This window comes from Hirundo rustica, chromosome 5 (assembly GCF_015227805.2).
Source record: "Hirundo rustica isolate bHirRus1 chromosome 5, bHirRus1.pri.v3, whole genome shotgun sequence".
Taxonomy (NCBI): domain Eukaryota; kingdom Metazoa; phylum Chordata; class Aves; order Passeriformes; family Hirundinidae; genus Hirundo; species Hirundo rustica.
This window is the reverse complement of record NC_053454.1, coordinates 56,305,189-56,327,497: the sequence shown is the minus strand read 5'-3', so window position 1 is coordinate 56,327,497 and position 22,309 is coordinate 56,305,189. Positions and strand designations below refer to the sequence as shown.

The window sequence follows — 22,309 nt, the reverse complement described above, 5'->3', positions numbered from 1 at the left end:
TGAACAGCTGTCCTCAGAAACATTTGTCTGAAGGGAGAGGAATTACACTGCTACGGTTTCCGTATTTGTTCAGAAACTGCTATTTGTATATGCACTCAGATGCACAAAAGCCAGTGTCCCACATCCCAGACCCCATCCATCCAGCTAGGAGCCTTTCACAAAGACTTGGTATTTAGCCCAATAAACACTTGAAGACAAATACTACGAAAATCCAGTCCAACTGAGAGTGCCGTTAAGCAACAGCCTAAACTTCAAAGAGAGAGAAGACTTTCAGATTAAGTTTCTGCCTACATCAGCAGAGGTGTCTGAAGTGAGACTTAGAGCTATGCCAAATGAAGCAAATTATCAAAATTTCTATGGCTATGATCCATTGTCAGACCACCACTCAAGAAGTGGGACCCTGTGGAACACACTTGGCAAAACAGAACAAGAATGCTCTCCAGCCTGAGAGCTCCACTGAATTGCAAGAGGATAAACACACAGTAACTCAAACACAAACAGCAGCAAGTTCATTTGAAGCCACAGTATCCATCTATTTTAACAGGGTTTATGTTAATGAACAAAAGTCTTTTCCACAACTCTGAATTAGAAACCCAGGTCTAAAGCATCTCCTAAGAAGAGTTTGTATCAATGATCGCTCCAGATGTCTTTTCTCTTCCCCCTCTAAAGCAGAGAAGATCAATTGATGTGATGATATTCCACTCCAGGGGATCGAATAGGTTTTCATTTTGGAACACAAATTTGTATCACAATTTAATGGCCTCCCCCTTGAGTAGAAGATAAAGGCTTGCATTGCAATTTATATAACGATTTCAAGTTTTGAATGCTAAAAAGAACAGAGGATAAAGAAAATTATTTTGAATGCAAACGGCTTTATGAGAAAACCAGAGCAAGTACCAAAGCCTGTAAACACTCCTGTCCAATATTCAGTCGACAGTCCTTGTCACTGAGTTTCAGTGCCTTTTAACTGATACACACCTCTTTTGTACCACCTGCTCAAGACTTCAGGCATTTCTCACCAAGACGCCTCTTAAATATGAGTGCCAACCAAACAAATGACAGTCACTATCAGCCTTATGGGATTCTCATCCTCTGTTATTAAACTGAGACAGCCACAGCATCTATCCAAAGCGTGGGTAAGGACACAGTCTCACTGATAGACACTGTCAGGATTTGGAGGCTTCTGTCCCTCTTCATTATTAATATCAGGCAAGTATCAAGGGAATTGCAGTCTCTCATCACGGTCCTGTGCAATGTCTTTGCTACAAACTGACATTTGAAAGTAAGACAGCAGATGTCAGAACAGTAACCACCAAGCCCTTTTTGGCACTTAAACTTTTTAAAACTGTTTCTCCCATCCACTATAAACTCCTGAATTGGTTAATTTCCTTAACTGAACTACCCTCATTCCCGGTGCAGAAAAAGGACTCATTTGATAGACCCAAGCTGTATAAAGACACTGCCATTGACCTGGTGTATTCAAGTTTCTTGTAATAACCAGCACAGCACCATTTCCATTTCTTCTCTACTGCACTGTGTTCTGTACAATTGTCAGAAACTTCAGCTGTTAAAAGAGAAAAAGTATTTTTATGTGCCTCATTGCTGATAGAGAATGAAATGTCTTGTTTAAAGGCGGTCTGGCAAGATTCCTCTCAACACATTTTTACCTTGTTTGGTCTATTTAAAGAACTCTGTAATGGTTCCTGATGGAGGCTTGTATCAATGACTCCAAAGAAACCAGGGTTCAACCCATTAAAATCAAGTGAGCGTTGCCATCACAGAATTGGACTCAGCAGAGAGAAGGAGCTTCTTTTCCCACATCATTGACTGTCCAAGCTGGAAAGGGAAGGAGAGCAAATCCAGAAAGCCAGAGTCACTTATGGAAATGTTTTCAGACTGCCAACTGAAGAGTAAAGAGGATTTCAGGAATGCAGTTTGAGGTCATTCAGTTTTTCTCTACTACACAAGCCTGGCGAAGAGCTAAGAAAGCCTCTTTCCCTAGCAACAAGTCATGTTGTACACGCTGCTTATTCAGCTGCAAATACGGCTTTTATCCCAGAGGTAATGGACTTAGAGAAGGCTATTCTTAAGCACTAATAAGCTAAAAGAACTCAATTATTTTAATTTCAAGACTAATGAGGCTCTCCTGTGAGCTATTCATTTTGCTACTTCAGGAGCCATACGCACTTGTACCACATCCAAGTAAATAAAAGGAAGGAAGAAAACAATCATCATGACTCGGCCCTTTTAATGGACACAGACCTCCTACAGTGCTGAAGTTCCCCTTAAACAGGAAAACAGGAAGATCATCAAAAGCCCATCACCCACACAAAGGTCAAGCTGTAGAAAAGACTAATTATCACACAACTGCTTATCGTCCCTAATTGCTTGGAAATTTTTACAGCATTTAGACTGAGTGTGGGATGGCACACACTTGAATTCTGGTTTTCTCAGGCCACTCGATACTGACCTGACGATGATTAGTCTAATGCACAAGTGCTCCTATCTGACAAGATCAAGAGATTGTGTGAGATTACAGGGAACAGCACCACTGTTACTCCTAAATCACCTTCACGCTGGGGAATGAGTCCTTGTGCGCGCACACCCACCCCATCTTCCTCTGTGGCCACTCAAAACTCACTGCCACAACCATCACACCTTTAAGAACTTAAAACACACAAGGGGGTTGCTAACCCCTGGAGGACAGAAAGTTACTTCTGGTGTTTGAAAGCAAGGTGGAAGACGGGCTTTATTTTGTGTTGGGAAGAAAATCCTATTATCTTCTCAACAGCTGTGCACTTTCTACATTCTATGAGTCCATCTACCAAACAAATTTATTTAAGTCTTGGCTAAGTCAGGTAGTGATGATATGGCCTGTGCTGCTGCTAAAACTTCTTAATGCTTTACTGAAAACACGAAACAAACACAGGAAAAAAAAATAAAGATAAAATTAAGACACCACGATGCAGTGCTGCACCTCATGCTACTGACATCAAAATAAAACTTCCATTTTCCACATCACTCTTATTTGATTTGTGCCCTTCTAGCTCTGTCTGGCTGTTCTCATGTAACGCTAGCTCAGCACACAATACACAGTGTGCTTCTAGATCTCTCGCTTCTGCCACAACAAAATGGCTCTCTGAGCCTAATTTGATTTCCTGCTAGCTCAATCATGACACCTGAAATCTTCCATCCACTTTTTCTTTTCCTCAGGGCTGTTTACAACACGTAGGTGGCAGCCCGTGAAGGATGCCTGCACAGACTGGAGAGCAGAGTGGCAGCCAGCGGCAGAAATGCATCACCATTCCATCTCACCTCAACTGCTCCACACGGCCCGGAAACCTTTTCCTACCCATTTTGCTTCATCTCATTCCCATTCCCATCAATATTCCCAGCAAAATAAACTATAATAAAATGCTTTGCAAAGGTGTCAGACACTAAAGCTACTTCTACACAGTCACCATTTTCAGAAATGTTCATCTTACCAAGAAATAGTAAAAAGTGAAAGACTCCCCTTCTCATCCAAGCCATTGCTGAAGCTCAAGCTCTTTTCTGAATGGCAGGCAGACCAGCAGACACTGAACATTTACTAGTTCAGTTTTATACAGAATAATCTCCACGTGGTCACATGCTTTCTTCAAAGCAAGAAATATTTTTTTTCATCATTAATGACTTACTGAGGTATTTTAATTATCTGCTGCAGCATTGGGGCTGAGATGATAAAGCAGTGAACTGTAGTTTTACGCTTTCAACGGAGAAACGAGCCTCATTTTCTCATATAGCCTGTTTTCACCTAAACACTGAAAACTCATCAACCATGCCTTCACAAGTTTATCCCAAATTTCATTTGCACATTCAGATAAGTAATTTTAAGTAAACAAAAAGCAATCTAACTCCCAATCTAAATGCACAGGCTACTGAGGTAGTCTTTCACAAGTCACTGTAAGAAATTGGTATTAGTCTGTGAGAAAACGTCAGTCTCTGGTGTGCAGTAGAAATGGAAGTAAAATCAAAATTGCCTTATAAAAGACAGCAGTTACCCACTAAAAATCTATCTGGCAAAACCAGCAGTCACCCTACAGTGTGCAAATTGTGAGTATTGTCTGAAACCTACAGCGTTATCTCAGGTTACCCGACCAGAAGTGATCTGACCTCGACAAGAGCCCGCGTTGCCTCTACGCAGGGCAGGGGGTCACGAGGAAGAATGCTCCCCTTGTTTTTAACACCTTCTTCCCATCACCTCCCTGTTATCTCAGGAATCCTGCCATGAGCCTCATCATCACAATCAAGGACATCCCTTCTACTCCACTGAGCTTTGTTTCATACCGAGGATGATGAACGGTGACAAGTCACCTCTGATTTATTGGGACTGTTACTCTCTCAATCGCAAACTGTTTAGAGCTGTCACCTGCTCACTCATTTTCTGCCTGTTAGTAATATGGGACAAGGGAGACACTTCTGAAAAGCTCATGCAGGTGCTTGTAAAAATCCTGTGGCTAATGGTTGGTTGAAATTATTCCATTGAATTCAACAGGGGATGATATATTCCTTACAGAAATGTTTGGAGGTCGTGAAACGTTTCAGTATATTTCAGAGGAACTTCCAGTCTAAAACAACAGTGAATTTTCTGTTCCGTCCTTTTAAGGGATAGACAACATTTCCATAAAGATTATGAAGAATTTTAAGGTTGGAATAAATAGCTAATAAATTTGAATGATAATTTTTGTTCCTCTCTTTAAGCAGAAAACCAGGCCTCAGTTTCACAATCTGATAAAACAGCACAGCAGCAGTATTTGCCTACACAAAACCAGAAAAATACTGTGATAAGAACACAAGCCTCAGGAAAAGAAGAAGTGGACAGGTTCCTGCACCACACATACTAACATCCCAAAGCCATGTCTCCTTTACTTCAGCATTACATAAAAAGCACTTTTGCACAATGAGTATTGTGCAAAATTATTCTCTGTACATGCCAAGATGGGAAAATCTACAGGAACTGAACACCCACTAGCCTCTAATATCAGAGTTCTTATATCTATCAAACCAGGCATATGAGAAGAGGCTCTTTTTAATTTATGACATAGGCTAAGACTAGAAGAGCACATATTTCCACAAATGAGTGGATACATTTGGCAAAGCAAGGGATCTGGCACTGCTCCATTACATTCATGTGATTTTTCCCAGCCCATTCACCTCATATGATACCAGCAGAGTCAGTCACTCAGCCACCAATAAAGTCAGGAGGCAAAACGAGAGCAGATGGGCCTCACCTGATGCTAAGTGACTGCATTCATCCCAGTATTATTATGCAATTCCTACAGATGTCATCTCATAGAAAAACACTTCACATAATTGCCCATATGCAAACACTTGATACACGTATTATTTCACTGTGTCACCAGCTCCCTCCACGAGACAGTGCGTGAGGACCAATGTAATTTACCATTACAGTCGCAGTGAAAAAATAATTTCTAATCTCATAGGAAGTTATAAAAAGTCCTTCACTTTTACTGCCCCGCTGCTGACAGTACAGAGCCTTTACTCATTTATTTCACGACAGGGCAGTTAACGTTTCTTTGAAGAAATTAGACATTATGACTTCACAGTAAGTTTTCTTTTCAGTTAACCCCACACAAAACCTAAGGCTCCCTCCTGCAGGTAAGTGAAGTAAGTAGTGGAGACCAAAGAAGCAATCATCAGGCAGGAAAGCGTCCCAGTGAAGAGCTACAAAATTTCATATGAGAACTTGCAGATTCCTGCCAGCTGTGCTTATATCCAATTTACTGCTAATTTAGAGAGAATACAAAAAGCATCTTACTCATCCCTAAAATGGTTACAGCTCTCCTCACAGGTGGCTGGCACAGAACTGTCACCACCAGCAGCCACCCTACCACGCTGTGTGGAGGAGGGCATTATCCCAAAGCACTAGCTCACCCCATTTGTTTTCCCCAGCTCTGGCACACTCACCAACCCATTAAGAACACACTTAAGTCCACATAAAGATGTCAACAAAGCACATCCAAGCTCTTAACGTTCAGATCCGTGTGCTCTTCAGTAACTTTAGAAAGGCCACTTCCACCATGGTGACATCCTGCACAGTAAGAGCCAGGCTGCAATGAATAATTACCATTTTCATGGAGTCTTTATGCGACACACTACCCCCATTCTTCGAGCCACAGGGAGTTCAACCCTCTTTGTCCCTTACAAAACACACTCCTTGTGTTTAAAATGACACTTTTCTTCCAGGAAGCTAACTGTTGTATCCCCAGGTTCTTTCATGTGAATAAAAAAAATCTTCACTGCTCTGCTCATTTTCACAGGGCTGGTTAGGTTGCTTATGTATGCAAGTGCTGAATGCATTAAACTTCTCATTCCTTCTTCTGGAGGAATGCTTCCTCTATTTTCCACTAAAAGGCAGGCCTTGAGCAGATAACAACAACAACGTAATTCCCAGAACTCACTATAAAATACAGCTAAAAAAAAATCCAGGGATATTTATTTGTCTATCATGCTGGAGACAGCCTTGCATTTGCAATTTCTTCTGAAATGACAATCCTAACCTCAGTTAAAAATTGGTGTCTCAGCTTCTGTAACACTGGTGACTTAAAAGTGAACTTTTTTTTTCTATTTATGCATCTGACAGTTTTGAAGAGCTCTCACCTTATTTGAGTTTCAGCATTCCCCTGACAGAGTCGACGGCTTTGTCATAAACGAAAAACATTGCCACACACAGTGCCTGAACGTATGCATCCTACTGTGCACCTTATCTACAAATGAAACTAAATTAGTGATTATCAATTCCATTTAATTCTTTTTCTAATATTCTACAAGCCCCTCACAAATGTCTGTGTAATTTCAAAATATTAAATGCAACTGAATCTTCTTTTCAAATTGTATTTAAAATATTATCTCTACCTGCTTTTAGTCATTGTGCAGTGTTTTTAAGCTAAAACCTGTTTATTAAGTTATCCATACACTAAAACTAACGGTGGATAATTGAAAATACCTGAAAACCACAAACCTAAGAGCTTCTCCTTTTGGGGATGCTAAATTCCTCCCCAGAGAAGACTGCACAAGTCCTCACATATTTTGCAAGTCAGAAAACAGGTAAAACTTTCACAAACTACAGTTCAGAAACCCTCCTGTTCATTCAGATACCTGCCAGGTTAGGTAGGGCAGAGGATCATTTAAAGGACGAACATTTGTCCAGATGGACACGCTTAGGCTTCCTGTCCTCCTCTCTCCCATGACACTTCTGTTCTTTATGAACATTCCCAATATCCTCCAAACCTCAGCTCATTTTTTTTGGCACTTTGTCCTTCCACTTCACTTAAACAACACAAGGGCAGGAAGAATATGAAAGGACAGTGTTACCTGGAGTCATTATATGGAAAAGCAGAATTGTATCCTGAGCATGCTTCGCATCACAAAATGGGTCTTGACACCAGAGCTACATGACAAAAGCATTCTAGTTTTTGTCACTCAGGACAAATACAGGCATGAAAAGAAAACTCTCCTCACACTCACCTGAAACACACACCTTTTTCTAGTGGCTATTTGTCCAGCTGCTTTGCTGGTATGCAGGAAAAGCTGTAGTGATCTATTTTGATATTCACCCCCATTCTTACTTGTGTCTCTTTAGTTTTCTCCTTTTTTATGCACACAAACAAGGCCAAAACCCAAAGCTTGCTTCTTACCTACCCAGTTCCTAGAGCCTCTGTTCTAAAGTTATTTCTAGTCTTTTTACCAGGCTCTACATATAAAATGGCTTGTCCCAAATTTTGTGTTTTCTTAGAAAAGTTTCCCACAAAAACACTGGACTCATTCTGAAAGTGACACGAACTTGGATCTTCAAAGCATCATGCAGGATCACTTTCACTTCAGACAGAAGTCAAAAGACCCATCTCCAACAGCCTTCCATTAAATCACTATCTTCAGCATTTTCTTTTCAGGCAGTACTTAACATGTGAGCTATTCTCTCGAGGAAGCACAGCTTATTTCCTCCTCCCCAGCTCAACTTCACCACTGCCCAAAACCCAGCCAGACCCACAGGCAGTCTGAGCTCAGCAACCCTTCCTCAAAACTTCCTTCCCCTTCTCCTCCATATACTGCCCTGAAGAAGATAGGCAATAATAGCATTGTGTGCAACAGGGCTACTATTTGAGAGAAATGCAGCCATTCATGTCAACTTTGCAAAATTTCAGACCAATAAATGTACCCCCTTAGGTAATCTCTTCCTGAAATGATTCAGGTATGGTGAACCCTACCTTCCTGCAACATCACCTTTTGGGTCAAGTCAGAGGCTGTCTCACAGTACTTACTTTTGCAGACATCTCTTTTCTCCTCTCCCAACCCTGACCATTGTATCTCCCAAAGCAGATCATCACAGTTTTCCTCTCCGGAGGGACCTTCTGCTACCTCGCTCCTGCTGCGCTCACAGTGGCTGGATTATTAACTGTGTAAGCAGTTAATAGAGAAATCTATCATTGAACCTTCCTGCTGACTACACAGGCATTAGCAAACTCCACAATGCGCAGCAGTTCTTTTCTGGATAGTATCCATTATTCACAGTCACCCTACATAAAAAGCCTTTATGCACTTCCTGAATGTTTGCAACGTGTTGGGGACCTGCTGGACACAGCCCACTGCATAATTGGCAGCAGGGTTGCCTTTAGCTGGTTTCATTCTTCAGCAGCCTTATGTACCACTGCTGGCAATACCACCAATTTGACAGAAGCATGGGTATTAGTCTAAAAACTCATTTTACTGTCTGCTTTAACATTTATTTTTCTACTGTCAAATGTTCATTTAGAAGTGTCTACACATCAAGATTTAGAGACCATTCTGCAAAAAAGCCTTTTACTCCCTGTATCTTTCACAGAGCATATGTTCATGAGCTCTGCTGTGAGCTGCTGAAGGTTTAAAAAACAACAGAGCTGAAGACTTTTATGGGAAAACACTACAAGCCAAATACTGGACTTAAATTCTATTTGCAGATACACACTGTGCTCACAAGGTGAGCCGAGCAGAATAATGCAAGCAAATAATTATCCTCTGAAGAAAACAGAGAATGTGAAGAGTAGTAGTTAACAAATTAATGGAAGTCCTGCCAACATTTTAGACCTGGAAGTTCAGCTCTTCCTCCCCACACCTGCTGTGAAGGCCCAGTGCAGTTCTTCAACCTCGCATTTAACACACTCTTCCCTTGATCTCTTGTTACATTCCTTGAGCCTACACAGCACAGCTGAATTTTCTCACGCAGCCCCTTCTGACCACTTCACCCTCTCTCCCAAGGTCAAATGCTACACTGGTGTCCAAGCTCCCACACCAGTACATTCAAGCCCCTGATCTGAAAGAGACGGCACAGCTTTACATGTACATAATGAACCTCTCTCTGAAATTATTCCTGCTTGCACCCCCTCAACCCTGCCAGCCAAGGTTTCTAAGCTACAAACACCAACTTGACTAGCTCACATTTGAGCTACTACATCCCCAAAGCACTTTTATTGCTGCAATCACAGTACTGGGCAGCATCTCCTCTGTCTCTGCATCAGGACTCCATTCCCAGCAGCAAAGAGATGGCAGGACAGGGTGATGGAAATCCATCATCCGTGCCCTACAGATGGTCTTAGTTCTGATACATGGATGCTGCCAGAGGAAGCCAAGTGTGAACAATACTTAAGGGCCCTTCACCCTTGCCTGGCTCATATTCCCCCAGCCTTGCTCCTTTCCCAAAGCACAGTGCAGTGGGACAGAGAGGGAGAGGAGCAACAGCCCATTCTAGATGTTTAAAGTAGTAAAAAAAGCAATATAAGTTAAAACAAAACTACAGAATGGACACTGTCTAGCAAACTACATATCAGTCAAGTACACTTCAGCAGTAGTACATTCTTTTGGTAATTTGAAAGCTTTAGAAGGAATAATTATGAGTTCACCTGTGGTGAACTCAAGATTTTCAAAGAGAAGAGGGTCTGGAAAGCATCTGGCATTTCAGAGTCCTGTAGCATACTGGAGACACACAACCGCTGATCCCTATGCCGAACGCAAGTCATACTGCTGCCATTACTGAGCACGTAACACAGCTGCAGCCATGCACCACTTCTGAGAGCTGCACTAAAATGTCTCAGACTTAAGCACATTCAGGAATGAAAGTATTTGAGAAATGTTAGAAAATCTGAGAGAAATTAATATTTTTTGTAAATACGGCAAACACGAATCACTCAAATAATGAAACCCTTTTAACTTCGGAAACAGTGTCTTCGAGCAACAGCGCTGGTACTGCTGGTTTTGTAACTCAGCTATATCCAGAGGCAGCAAACTGAGCAGGACCCCAAAGCAAGGGAGAGGACACCGAGTACAGACTCCATAAACAGCACTGCTCTAGCCAGAACAACACTGCTTCAAATCAAACAACTACTCACATACACAGCTCTTCTGGATATTTTCAGCAGGACATAACCATAAGTAGTCTCAACACTGTCATCTTTTGGGAGATCAAGCGCCAACAACTTAACCTAGCAGACCTTCCTTCAGTTTCATTAAACATTTTATTAGAAAAACTATGTACTTATTTATAAGTCATATTTGAAAAGTCCAAGAATACAGCTGTGCTGTGAATGCAAGCCAAGAAGGGGGATCTTGGTTTTTTGTTTTCCTCATGTCAGCCTAACAGCTTAATTAGCTTTACTCACAATGTTAAATACTCTCAGAATGAGAATTAAGTCAGCCTTTTGTAACATTTGGAGCAGTACATGAGGTTTTTTCACTCAGTTAATTGGATACTTCTTTCCAGTGTAGCAAAAAACACCAAAATAATCACTGTGTTTACTAAATTAACTATAACACTAAAGAGGTTAAAACAAATGCCATCAGGCACACTTGTTTGTTTTTAGAACTGGTTGTAGTCTGTTTCTTGCAATCACAAATAGGCCTAGTGAGAAAAAACAAGGGTCATAACACACTGGTCCTAAAATCATGATTTCACACTTGAGTAAAAACCGTGTTTTCACTGTCAAAATTCACAAGCACCTCGGGAAATATAAACCTCCAGTTTGCAGAGGAGAAGTAAGGACTGGGCCTTACATTCCCAGTGAAAATTGCTCCACAGCCACCAGTGATAGCACTGGCTTCTGCTAGACTTAGGCTTTTTACTGGAACAAGTGCTTTAATAGAAATAGAAGACTATTTTAAAGAAAAAAACCCTCCCCATTTCCTCTCTAGCATGTTTCCAGCATAAAGTACATGAATCCTTGTCTCCAACGGGCTCAAAACAGTTTGATTACTCATAAAATGCTTTACCTTCACCTTGGTATGAATCAGAGGGTAGAAAATTACCTTATGCATTTCTTCTTAATGTCACACTATAAATGCCAAAGACTTACTTTCCTCTGGACCCTCCACCATAAGGTTAGGTTAACCTATTAAAAACCGAGGCAACTGGCCAGAAAATTAAGTAGAAAACTTCAGTGCATCAAAAACTGACACATAGGATCTGTGTTTTACTTTTCAGCTATGACTTGTACTGCTTCCCAGATAGTGTTGGTTGTATAAATGACATTATACAAATACTGAAAGAAAATGAAGAAACGCACCTGGAATAACAATCAAACCCATGAAGCCAAAGGAAAAAAGATCTTCTGTTGATCCAAAGGTAGTTAAATGCAACGTGTTTTACAGCCTAGGTTGTGAATGAAATCTAACCCCAGGCTTCTTCCAGACTAACCCATGAACTTCTCATGCCAACAACATCCCTTCAGGAGCCCACCATCACACAGATCACCTCACCCCCACATGGAACTTTTCACTCCAGGAAAGCTTGTTGACAGGAGAATTGGGATACTGCACGGAATTTAATACAACTTCATTAAAGGAAATTAGGCCAGTTTGGTGCTCCTGAGACTGATCTGGCATTCTTGAGAGTTATGAAGAAGACTACAGCACAGCAAACCTCACAGTGTTACATTTCTCCTTCCCCAACACCACTGTGTGTCTCATCAGAGCTCTTCCCACGGCCAAGCTCTCTGCTCTTAAACATTTTTGTATGGAGTTGTGAAAACAAATTGATCTCTGCCTGCCTTTTTTCTTTATCCTTTTCAGAGATGTGCTAACAGGACCTGTACCAAACACCAATCACGCTAGCATTTCTCATGGGGTGTTCTCTCAAAAAGTCCCTCTAGGCAATGCTTTCCCTGCTGAAAGGGATTATTTCTGTAACACATAAAAGTTGGTTTATGTAGCACTTCATCTGTCTCACCCAGGTAAAATTGGATCATTACAGGGGATTTAAGAGTATGCAGATGGAGAGGCAATACTGCAGTCAACAAAGGTATCAATAAAAGCAGGGAAGCTCAGTCCAAGACACTGTTAGTGATTCTGCACTAGAAATTAAAAGTTTTTGTAATGAAGTGTACTGAGCAACAACTTCATTTGCAGAAAAAATATCAGGAGAAACACAGTATGTATATTATTTGCTAAATACATTTTTAGCTTGCAAAAGCTCAACAGTTTTGGTAATGGGTCGGCAGTGGGATAGGGATCACTTCCAAGTCTAGGGAGGACTGGGAAATCTGGCATCTAAACACTAGGCAGTTTATGGCAAATAGTAACTCTAATAAGAGTGAAAGACTGAAGTTTTTAATAATATCCTTTTTCCATACAAATATTAAACCTCTTCTTCAGATGTGGCACATTATTTATTGCTCTTCAAGTAAGGAAAAGGAAGGGAAGGAAGTAAAAAAAAATGCTAGTGTCTCTCATTCTGCCGGGCTCCAAAACATGTAAATGATTTCTCTATATCTTTCAAGAAGTTTCTTCTGAGATCCCCACTGTACTCTGGCAAATACAAATATAGTGGCTTACTAAAGCATCAGCTCATATACTCAAGCACAGCCTTGTGTCTGTTTTCTATCACCTGCATGACCAGATCATTACAGTAATGCTCAGTCCATGTCAACCAACTTCCAAAAACACATGTGTCAATGAAAGCCCTTAGTACTCCTCAGTTTTCTGTGGTTATTATTTAAGAGTAAAAGAGTGGAAACACTGCAATTACTCACTCAAAGCAGGAGCACTTTGTAGGTAGTTGCATAGACTTTTAATGGATTTCATTCTGCAGTCCAAGCAGTAAAAGAGAAAGTTCTTTTTAGCTCAACTTTTGTGCGGCAAGCCTGCTGGAAAGGATGTCCCTCCAGCATTAGAAGTTAATTTCGCTGCTTCTGTTACTACACAACCCCTGGACTCCCTTGTGAGGCTGCCAACACAAATACCACCTGTGAAGGCCATTCTCATAAACTTGTTCCATGCCAAGGGATTTGAAATGTCTGGCTCAGCTCGTCAGGGAACATGTAGCAGCTCAAAAGCTCTAACAACCAACACACAGAGGAAGGTTCTTCTTGCCCACAGTGCCCATGTTAGACAGCACATCTTCAACACATTGCTGTGTTCAAATCTGTATAGGATCATTTTCCATGTAAGAGCACTTATGCAGTCCTGCTGAATCAAGCTGAAATCAGCAGAATTGTATGAATGCTGCTAATAGTTATGGCTAGAATAAGTTCTCAGTTACTGCAGCAACAACATTAAGTGAGTCCCTTAGCAATATGCAAGGAAATAAGCAAAAACACCTACGATTTCTCTACTTCGGGACATTAACTGTGGCCAAGGAGGATAACAGAACCAATTGAACTTTTCCATGCCTTAAATTTCCCTTAATAGCATATGCTAAACTAAAAGCTATCAACAGCAACTTCAGGTTATGAGCTGATCAAATGTTACTGAATTTCAACTGTCAGGTTCCAAAACAAAACATCCTCATCTACTCATTATCCCTCATGTTTGCCCTTAAATAAGAGAAACTTGCCACATAGCCTCTGCTGCCCAAATTAATGGAGTGTGAAAAAAGACCAAATTTTACAATGGCTAAGGTTCCACCTTTGCTTGAAAGAAAAAGCATTAAGTTCATTTAAAGATGAATCTAGAGGCTGATTCTCACAGAATTTCATCCCGTGGCCTCACATGTGCTGTGCAGCAGTATTTGTATTAGCTGCTTTACTGCTTCTGTTAAGCAAGGATACCTGAAGACCAACATTAGAGCAGACCACTGCTGTCTCACTGAATATGACACAAGGCACTACACACTGCACTGGATTTCATCAAACCAGTGACAGGATTAGAAATTTAGTCAGTGTCTTTCAGACAAGAAGGTGGTAATAAGAGGACAATCGGCAACAACCATCCAAAAAAAGTCAGGGTTCTTTTTAACCAGCCTGACACAATCCTTACTCCTCACAAGAGGAAGGCATTTGACAGCCAAAAGAAAAAAGAAAAAGACAGTATCTCCCCTTGCTTCCCTGCCCCAAATCCTGGCACAAGTCAGAAACAGAGAGGAAAGGAGGGAAGGAGAGATGGTGTGAGCATAAAGGGAAATAGAGAGCTTAAGAGAGCTGTAGACTGGGCAGCCCCACCACAACGGAAAAGCAGCTCTGCACCATGTCCTGCCCATCCATGAAATGCAAGGAAGCACACTAAGGGCTGAACTTCAGCATTAGCAAGCTTTTACAAACAAGCCAGTTCCTTGGTCCCAGGAAGAGAAAGGTGGGGGCAGCCTTCTGAACATTTGGACTAAGCAGATGCATTGGCAGCCAAGACCTGAAATTAAGCTGTTGGCCAGTTTACATCTTATTAGAGCGCCTCTCTTTTCCAATCAAACAGCAGGTGTTGGCTGAGTCTAATTACACACACAGTTTATACAACACATGGTAGCATAACTTGGGAGCTTCAGCTCTGAATGCACACATATGGGTCAATGGTGCTGGCACTTTCAGTCAGTGCCACAAGGCATTCTTGCTTTGTTCTATTATAAAAATAATTACTGGAACTAATTTCCCAGTTTTGGATTGATTAAAGATACAGAAGAGTCTGGGAATGTCTATTCATTGTTCCCAAACAGCTTCGAAAGAGGACCTGGGGCAGTACTGACTGCCAAACAGGCAGACTCATGTGGGATCATCTTTTCTCTACCATCCTGCATTTTGAGTTCATTTATAACAACAAAAAGTTCCCATGGAACACACGAGTTGAAACACCATAGAAGATTCACATTTCCCACCTACAAAGCTGTCTCAATTCAGTTGCTTTTGAAATTCAGTCACTGGACCTGTTTTCTGAGACCTAAAATGAGATAGACACATTCTCACCATGCCATGGCATCTAGGCCCAGTGTTATTTTTGTTTTGGGGCAGGTGGGTATCAAAATGCATTAAAAAGGCTGATTAAGGAAAAACCAACCTTTTAATTTTAGTTTAAACTGAAGATATACTCAGGCAGCTGGCATACTAGGGGCATGGGGAATAGGAAGGCAACCATTTAATCTGTTATTTTCCGAGTTGGCAAACGGGATGGAGACATCAAACCATGTAAGGGAGAAACAACTATATAGGCTGACCCTTTATGAAAGTTCCAGGCACTGGGAGAGGAGATGGGCACAGTCATTTCACCAGCCAGGGTATTCAGAGGCAAAGGAAGACCCAGGGCAAGGGGGAGCCAGAGCTGGATCTGAAGAAAGAGAACAGCAGCAATGCGAGAAGGATAAAGATGCACCCGAGAACTGTTTTGAAAACTCAGACAATTTCAGGGAGGATGAAAGGCTCCAAGTCCTTGGGAATGAAGCGTGCACAGATTTAAACAAATTGGTACAACAGCAGGATACAGCAGCTTGCAGATGCTGCCAGTACAGTCACAGCAATGACACAACTGCTACATGCATATCTCACTACAAGAGACACTGAATACCCCTTGCACTGCACCCAAACCTAAAAATCAACTTCACAGGGGAACTGAATTTTCAACCGCATAAGCTGGGGCAAAGCATGGAGCAAGAACTGCGCGATTTGGGCACAGACTCCATAATCTTGCACAGTGTTTAGTAACACTTCTGTAATTAATGTGGTAGTTAATGCTTGAAGAAAACCCTTTTTTATTCCTGTGAAAATCTGTAAGACTCCTACTGGGCCAAGCCTCAAGACTTCAAAGTTTTTAAAAGGACAAAACAAAGAACAACTACTAAAAATTCAAGTTCATCGTTTTGAGCTGAAAGAAGTAGAAAAGGGGATTAAAGCTGGAATTTGATCACGTCTAAGTTGAGTACTTCAGCGATGGATCTTGTTGCTATTTGTCTCAGGCTGAGAACAAAAATACAGTCCTGTGAATTTGAGAAACCCTTCCTCAGCAACAGAATAATGGCACAAGAAGTACCCTGGTTTCAAATAAACTCAGTCTTATCACACTAATCTCTCACACAGAAAATTCCCATGGGTATCTACTGACCAAAGTGTATTGCCTCTAAAAGCACTTATGTTAAGTCATTGAAGTAAAAAAAACGTGTCTCTGTAAGTAAGTTGCTGAAACGTGCAGCAGTAAATTACTTTAAAACTTATAAAGGTATATAATAGCAGAACTTTCTACTGTATATAAAAGCTAAAACCTATCCTTTGATAACCCTCCCTGTATTCCATAGATTTCACTGCTTTAGTTGCAGAAGCCTGTTTATATTCATATAATTAAAGAGCCATTCACAGAACAACCACTAAAAGGGCCCAACGCAGTTCTGGGCCTTTCCCTTCACCTTCTATTTCACCACATTCACATTAGCCATTTAATGTGTACTTTCTTGATGGGTTTTTCATGGAGGCTTTTTATTTAAGTTCTACATTCACCACTATCCAACAGCAGAGAGTCCTCCTGGTAAATATCTGGCAAACATCACTACTGTTGTCAAGAAAATCCTGTTTAACTTCATCCAGTATATTAAGTTTCTAGGGACATTCCTGAGAAGCAGCTCTCTATCAACGCCCCCCACCCATTTCTTCAGACATCTGCGTAATTTCATTTGATTAAATTCTCCCTTTAAAGTTTACAACAGGTTTGCACAGGCAAGAGTTCACCCTGCAGCACATGTCCACCCCAAATCAGTTTCTGCCTTCCTAGATTAATAACGAGTGTTTTACCTAGAAATGGAAAAAATAAAAATCATTATCAGCGGCTTGGACATTCCTTGCTGTTTTCACACCAAGTCCCTGAATTGGCTTTGCGGAGTTTCACGCAAGGCCCATGACGCCAAACATGGACTTGGCGCCTCACATCCTTCCCTCAGCAAGACTGAGGGGGCTGCTCTTAAAAATTAAAGCAAAATCTACTGAGAAGCTGTTTCACTTGCAGTGCTGCTCGTCTGTAACTACACAAAAGCTGGTTCTCGTCGATTCCCAGAGACAAGGACCAGAGTGCATACTCTGGTCTCCCTTGACTGAAAATGCTCTAGGTAGCAAGGAGAGATGACAGCTCTTGGGATGCACTTCTCAAGTGCATGTACAATTAGGTTTTTGCCCTGCACAAAGAAATGTTTTCCGCTCCCTTTTAACTTATAAAAACCCATGATGCTCAATCTTTAATCATATTCAATACTAATACTGAAGGATTCTCCCTGACAGGCTAAGATACAAATTATGTAATTATCATAGTAATTTCTATTTACATTCATTAGAAGCTTGATTTTAATTCAAAAATGCAACTGTAGTTTATCAAGTTTCCTATTAGTGCTATTAAATGGATTTATCAGTCGATGAAATCTTTACACAAATTGCATTAAACGGGAAGCACTGAACCTGGCGAGACACACAAACAACAACAAAGAGGATCTTCTACAAGTATTTTAACCAAAAAGAGAAGGTCAAAGAAGGTGTACCCACCCCAATAAACAATTCTAGTACACTGTTAACAACACATGAGAAGACTTAGGTATGCAACTTTTTGGCCTCAGTCTTCAGGGGCAACCTCTCTTCCCACATCCCTCTGATGGAGGAACGGCAGGATGGGGACTGGGGGAGCAAAGTTCCTTCCACTCTAAGTAGAGATCAGGTTCATGGCCACCAAGGAACCTGAATACACAAGTCTACGGGACCTGACAAGAGTCATCCCAGAGTGCTGAGGGAATTGACTGATGCAGTTGCCAAGACACTCTCCATGGCACTTTAAAAGCCATGGCAGTCAGGTGAAGTCCCAGGTGACTGGAAAAAGGGAAACTTTGTACCTATCTTCAAAGAGAGCAGAAAGCAGGACCCTGGGGAACTACCAGCCTGTCAGCCTCACCTCTGTGCCTGGGAATGTCATGGAACAGATCCTCCTGGAAGCTATGCTAAGGCACATGGAGGATGGGGAGGTGATTTGAGACACCCAGCACGGCTTCACCAAGGGCAAGTCCTGCCTGACCAACCACGTGGCCTTCTGTGATGGACTGACCCCACCAGTGAACAAGGGAGGGTTACAGATGTCATTTGGGCTTCTCTAAAGCCTTTAATACGGCTCCCCACAACATCCTTCTCTCTAAATTGGAGAGAAATGGATTTAATGGCTAGACTGTTAGGTGGATAAGGAATTTTCTGGATTGTCACATCCAGAGGGCAGTGGTCAAGGACTGAGAGTCCGAATGGACATCAGTGACAAGAGGCTGAAACTGGATGATCTTTAAGGTCCCTTCCAACCCAGGTCATTCTACCATTCATTCCATGATTTTTTCCAGAAAGTAATACTTCAAAATATAGTCTGTTTGTACATCAGAGAACATCTTTCCCTTACAGACAAAAGAGTGACCCGTACTCAAGACTGCAGTTGCCGTTAACTCACGACCAATTCAAATGTCACATTAAAGACTGACACTCTTCCAGTTGCATCTCCTGTCCCATCCCAGGGCCTAAGATACTGTGAGCCACTGAATACCTCCCAGCATTACTTAAGCTAACAGTTAAGAGCTTATAAAGATCTTGAGGATAAAAACTGCCCAGTAAACTGCTCAGGATGGAATATAAACTGAAACAGCAGATCCTTGTCAGCTTTCAGACACATGCCGAAAGTGTTTCCTGAAGGCAAATTCATGGCTTTTCAAGGTCTCTGTGCTGTACACACCTCAAATTTAAGTCCATAAACCAAACTGAGTCTCGGCAACATTAGAGGTGCCTGAAACTTAAATGCTGTTTACACTGGATGAGCTTGTCCCTTCTTGCTCATTTACAACCTAATACCAGTGAGGTTCCATCAGTACAAGTTACCAAGCTTTGCTCCCACTTCCTCTGTAACACTGAGAGAGTGGGACAGCAAAACTGCAAAAAGGAGACAATGCTTTGAATCTCTCTTCTGCTGCTCACAAAACCACAGAAAAAGCATGACGTTTCATGAGCCAGCACTGACTTCCTCCTCCCAGCTTCAGTCAAGACCATGTCAACCCTGACACAGCTGGACAGGTTAACCACAGGAGAGAAGAAAGGAAGAAATTAATTTTCAGGGGCTGCATTTAAACAACAGCTGTACTGTGGAACAGGGAATGCTAAGTTCTGATTTCTTTCAGCTTCCCACATCTCAAGCTTGGAGAGCTGACCTTCAGATCTAGCATAATAATAGCTTTCTAAAGCACAAAATAGTAAAAAGAATTAAGAAAGCAAAGCCCATTATCACTTCCAAGCAGTAGAGATAACACAGATTTAACAGAAATCAGATTTTATTCCTTCAAACAGCTTGCTCACTTATTTGTTACATTTTTTTTGTCCTGTGGAATTAACCAGATTGTTGCTATCATACACATATCTTCAGTAAACAGAAATGCCATCTTTGCCACATCCTAAGAGATATTTCAGGGATATCAGAGCAAAAGATAGATGCTAATTTATTGATAAAACATTACAAGGGAAAGATCCATGTGTCTGATAATAAAGAATCAATGACAATTCACTGACCTTGACTGTGACAGCTGTGCATTGCTTTTTCTTCTGTTGTTCTTCAGTGTGTGCCTGTAGGCACAGGTTGGCAGAGGCAATTCCCCACACTCACACTGATAGTTAATGACTATTAAATTTAATAGCCTTGACACCAAGGAGATGTACACACACCGACTAAAGCATATGCAGTACCCATCTCTGTTTCTAGCAGGAAATGAGCCTGCTGCAGGGAATCCAAAGCATTTACTGATGGCTAAGACAAAATGTTCCTGCTTCTCTTTACTCCCATTATACACAGTCACTCAGAGAGTAAGTCTGACAGATCATAATATTTTTCTAAAATTTGGTTCCATTCACATCTCCCTCACTTTCAAAAACACAAGCATCATGGCATAATATCTGTTACAGACTGAACAGAAGCCAAGACCAAATGTTAAGCAGACTGGTGCTCAGGACACCTGCTGAATTTGCACCAGAAACTGTATTCTGCTTTTCTCTATTTCACATTAGCATGAATATAAGCTATGTCTTGGCTTGTCCTCTCCTACTATAGTTTTTCCACCTTTTATAAATATATATATACACACACACACACACACACAAGGTGTGCAACTAGAATATTCCTCAGTACAAGTAATCACTGCTCTCTGCCTCCTTCCAAACACAACCGACCAGCAAGCAAAATAAAAACTACAATTTGATTTGGAACAAAACCTCATTAACTTTCTTCCATTATATTACTGTCTAAAAAATTACTGTACATCCGTAAATTATACAGACCGTACAATCCAGTAGTAAACAAAGAGGTATTTATCCTAAATACAGATCCAATATAACAAAATATGCTTGCCATTTCCTAATATCCCTATGCACTGAAAATTCATCTTATCAGTGGAGTTCTTTGCTTCAGCTCTCCGTAGCAAGAACAGGGTTCCTAGAAGGTCATAGTGATTTTCTTGTCACAGTTAATGCAGCAAGCCCTTCAATTTAATGGGAAAAAAATAGTTCTGTGTATGGCATTGAACCTGGGACATATTTCAGGCACTGACACTTGTGCAGTTTGCTTCGGAAACATTTCAAAAGCTACACCAAGGTGAGCTGTTGACTGATCCTAATTTGGACAAGCCCATTAATTTTCCAAACCCAGTGGCGTATTTTAAGTTACACTTCTCTCAGCACTTTTCCCTCCCCTGCTTTACACATCTTTACGAACTTGCTTGACACTGAAGTGGAAAATCCAAATAAGCTTTTTTTTATTTCACAAGCTTCTGCCTAACCTATCCCAAGTAAGAGATCAGAATCACCACCTCCATTTGACAAAAGGGAAGCAGCCAAGTCAATAGGATATTCTGAAGCCATCCCACAGGTCAGTAGCAGATGGACAAAATGATAATTTGGGCTCTGGACTGCAGAAAGTTCCATGAAACAGCATTATGCCACTGCTTAAAAAGCCATGAAGTCTTCACATGCAAACATCCTGACAGATATCAAGCGCTAGGAAGCAGAGTTGTATTCTGGAAACACAGGATCTGGCCCACAAACATTTTATTTTGATGGCTGCTTTTTACACTCTTGATTAAATATATATACATAGTGGAAGAGATGCTGTATTTCCCAGAACTTATTAACCATTTCATATTTCAAATAGTCATTGTAACATATAATTTGTGTAAATATACAGTAGGTTATTTGATTAACCTATACTATCTGAGGTAATTTTATAGGGAAACAGCTACCAAGGCTGTGAAATAGGTACTTAGAAATTATCTCACACTTTAGAAACCATTTCCTCAAGACTGAATACTTAACACGTGCACTGTAATACAAGCTGTAAAGCTCGGCCAAGTGTCATGACCTGTTCCATACAGGAAGCTGGATTAGATGGGTTTTACATCTTTGAGAACTCCCCGTGAAATTCCATACAAAATGTACACCATGAGAAATTTAGCAGCCATAAAAAATATGGGGGTGATGACCGTATTTTAGCACCTGCACAGAAGTAACTCGCAGATGTCAAAGCTTTTTTCTAAACTCACAAACATCTGGAAAATCATTAATAGATGAGACTATCATACCCCTGTAGATACTAGCAGGAGATCCTTACTATCAAAGAGGCTCAGGCCTGCCCCGATCCAAGCGGCAGCACTGTTTAACTCTACTCCTATGGCACTCTAGGGATAGGCAGCCCTGAACTATGCTGGTGAAAAAGCTAAATAAATAGGAAAAGAGATGAGGGTTGTGGAATAGTAAATCATCACAACAGAACCAGGCAGGCAGACACCAGTCTGTTCCCTATTACAGATGGCAATGTATTCAGGCTGGGGTCTTACTCAGGAAGACACAAATCGTAAGCAGAAAAAAAACCCAAAAAACAAAAAACAAGCAGTATCTTTTCAAATACAGCTTATTCATCTGCCTCAGTCAGGTCCATCTGACTGACGATTTTTGCTACTTGAACTTCTGTATACTTCTCTCCTTTTAAAATGCAGAAATGAGAAAACCTGACCTGGGAAAGGAAGTTTCAGAAATGAGTCTGATGGGGAAACCAC

At 41.1% G+C, this 22,309-nt stretch overlaps 1 protein-coding gene across 9 annotated transcripts in view; it reads right to left on the bottom strand.

Moving 5' to 3' along the window:
- The window catches only part of ARHGAP24 (Rho GTPase activating protein 24), a 259,095-nt gene that overhangs the window by 129,714 nt on the left and 107,072 nt on the right, over nucleotides 1-22,309 (bottom strand). The gene's annotated exons all lie outside the window — the stretch shown is intronic.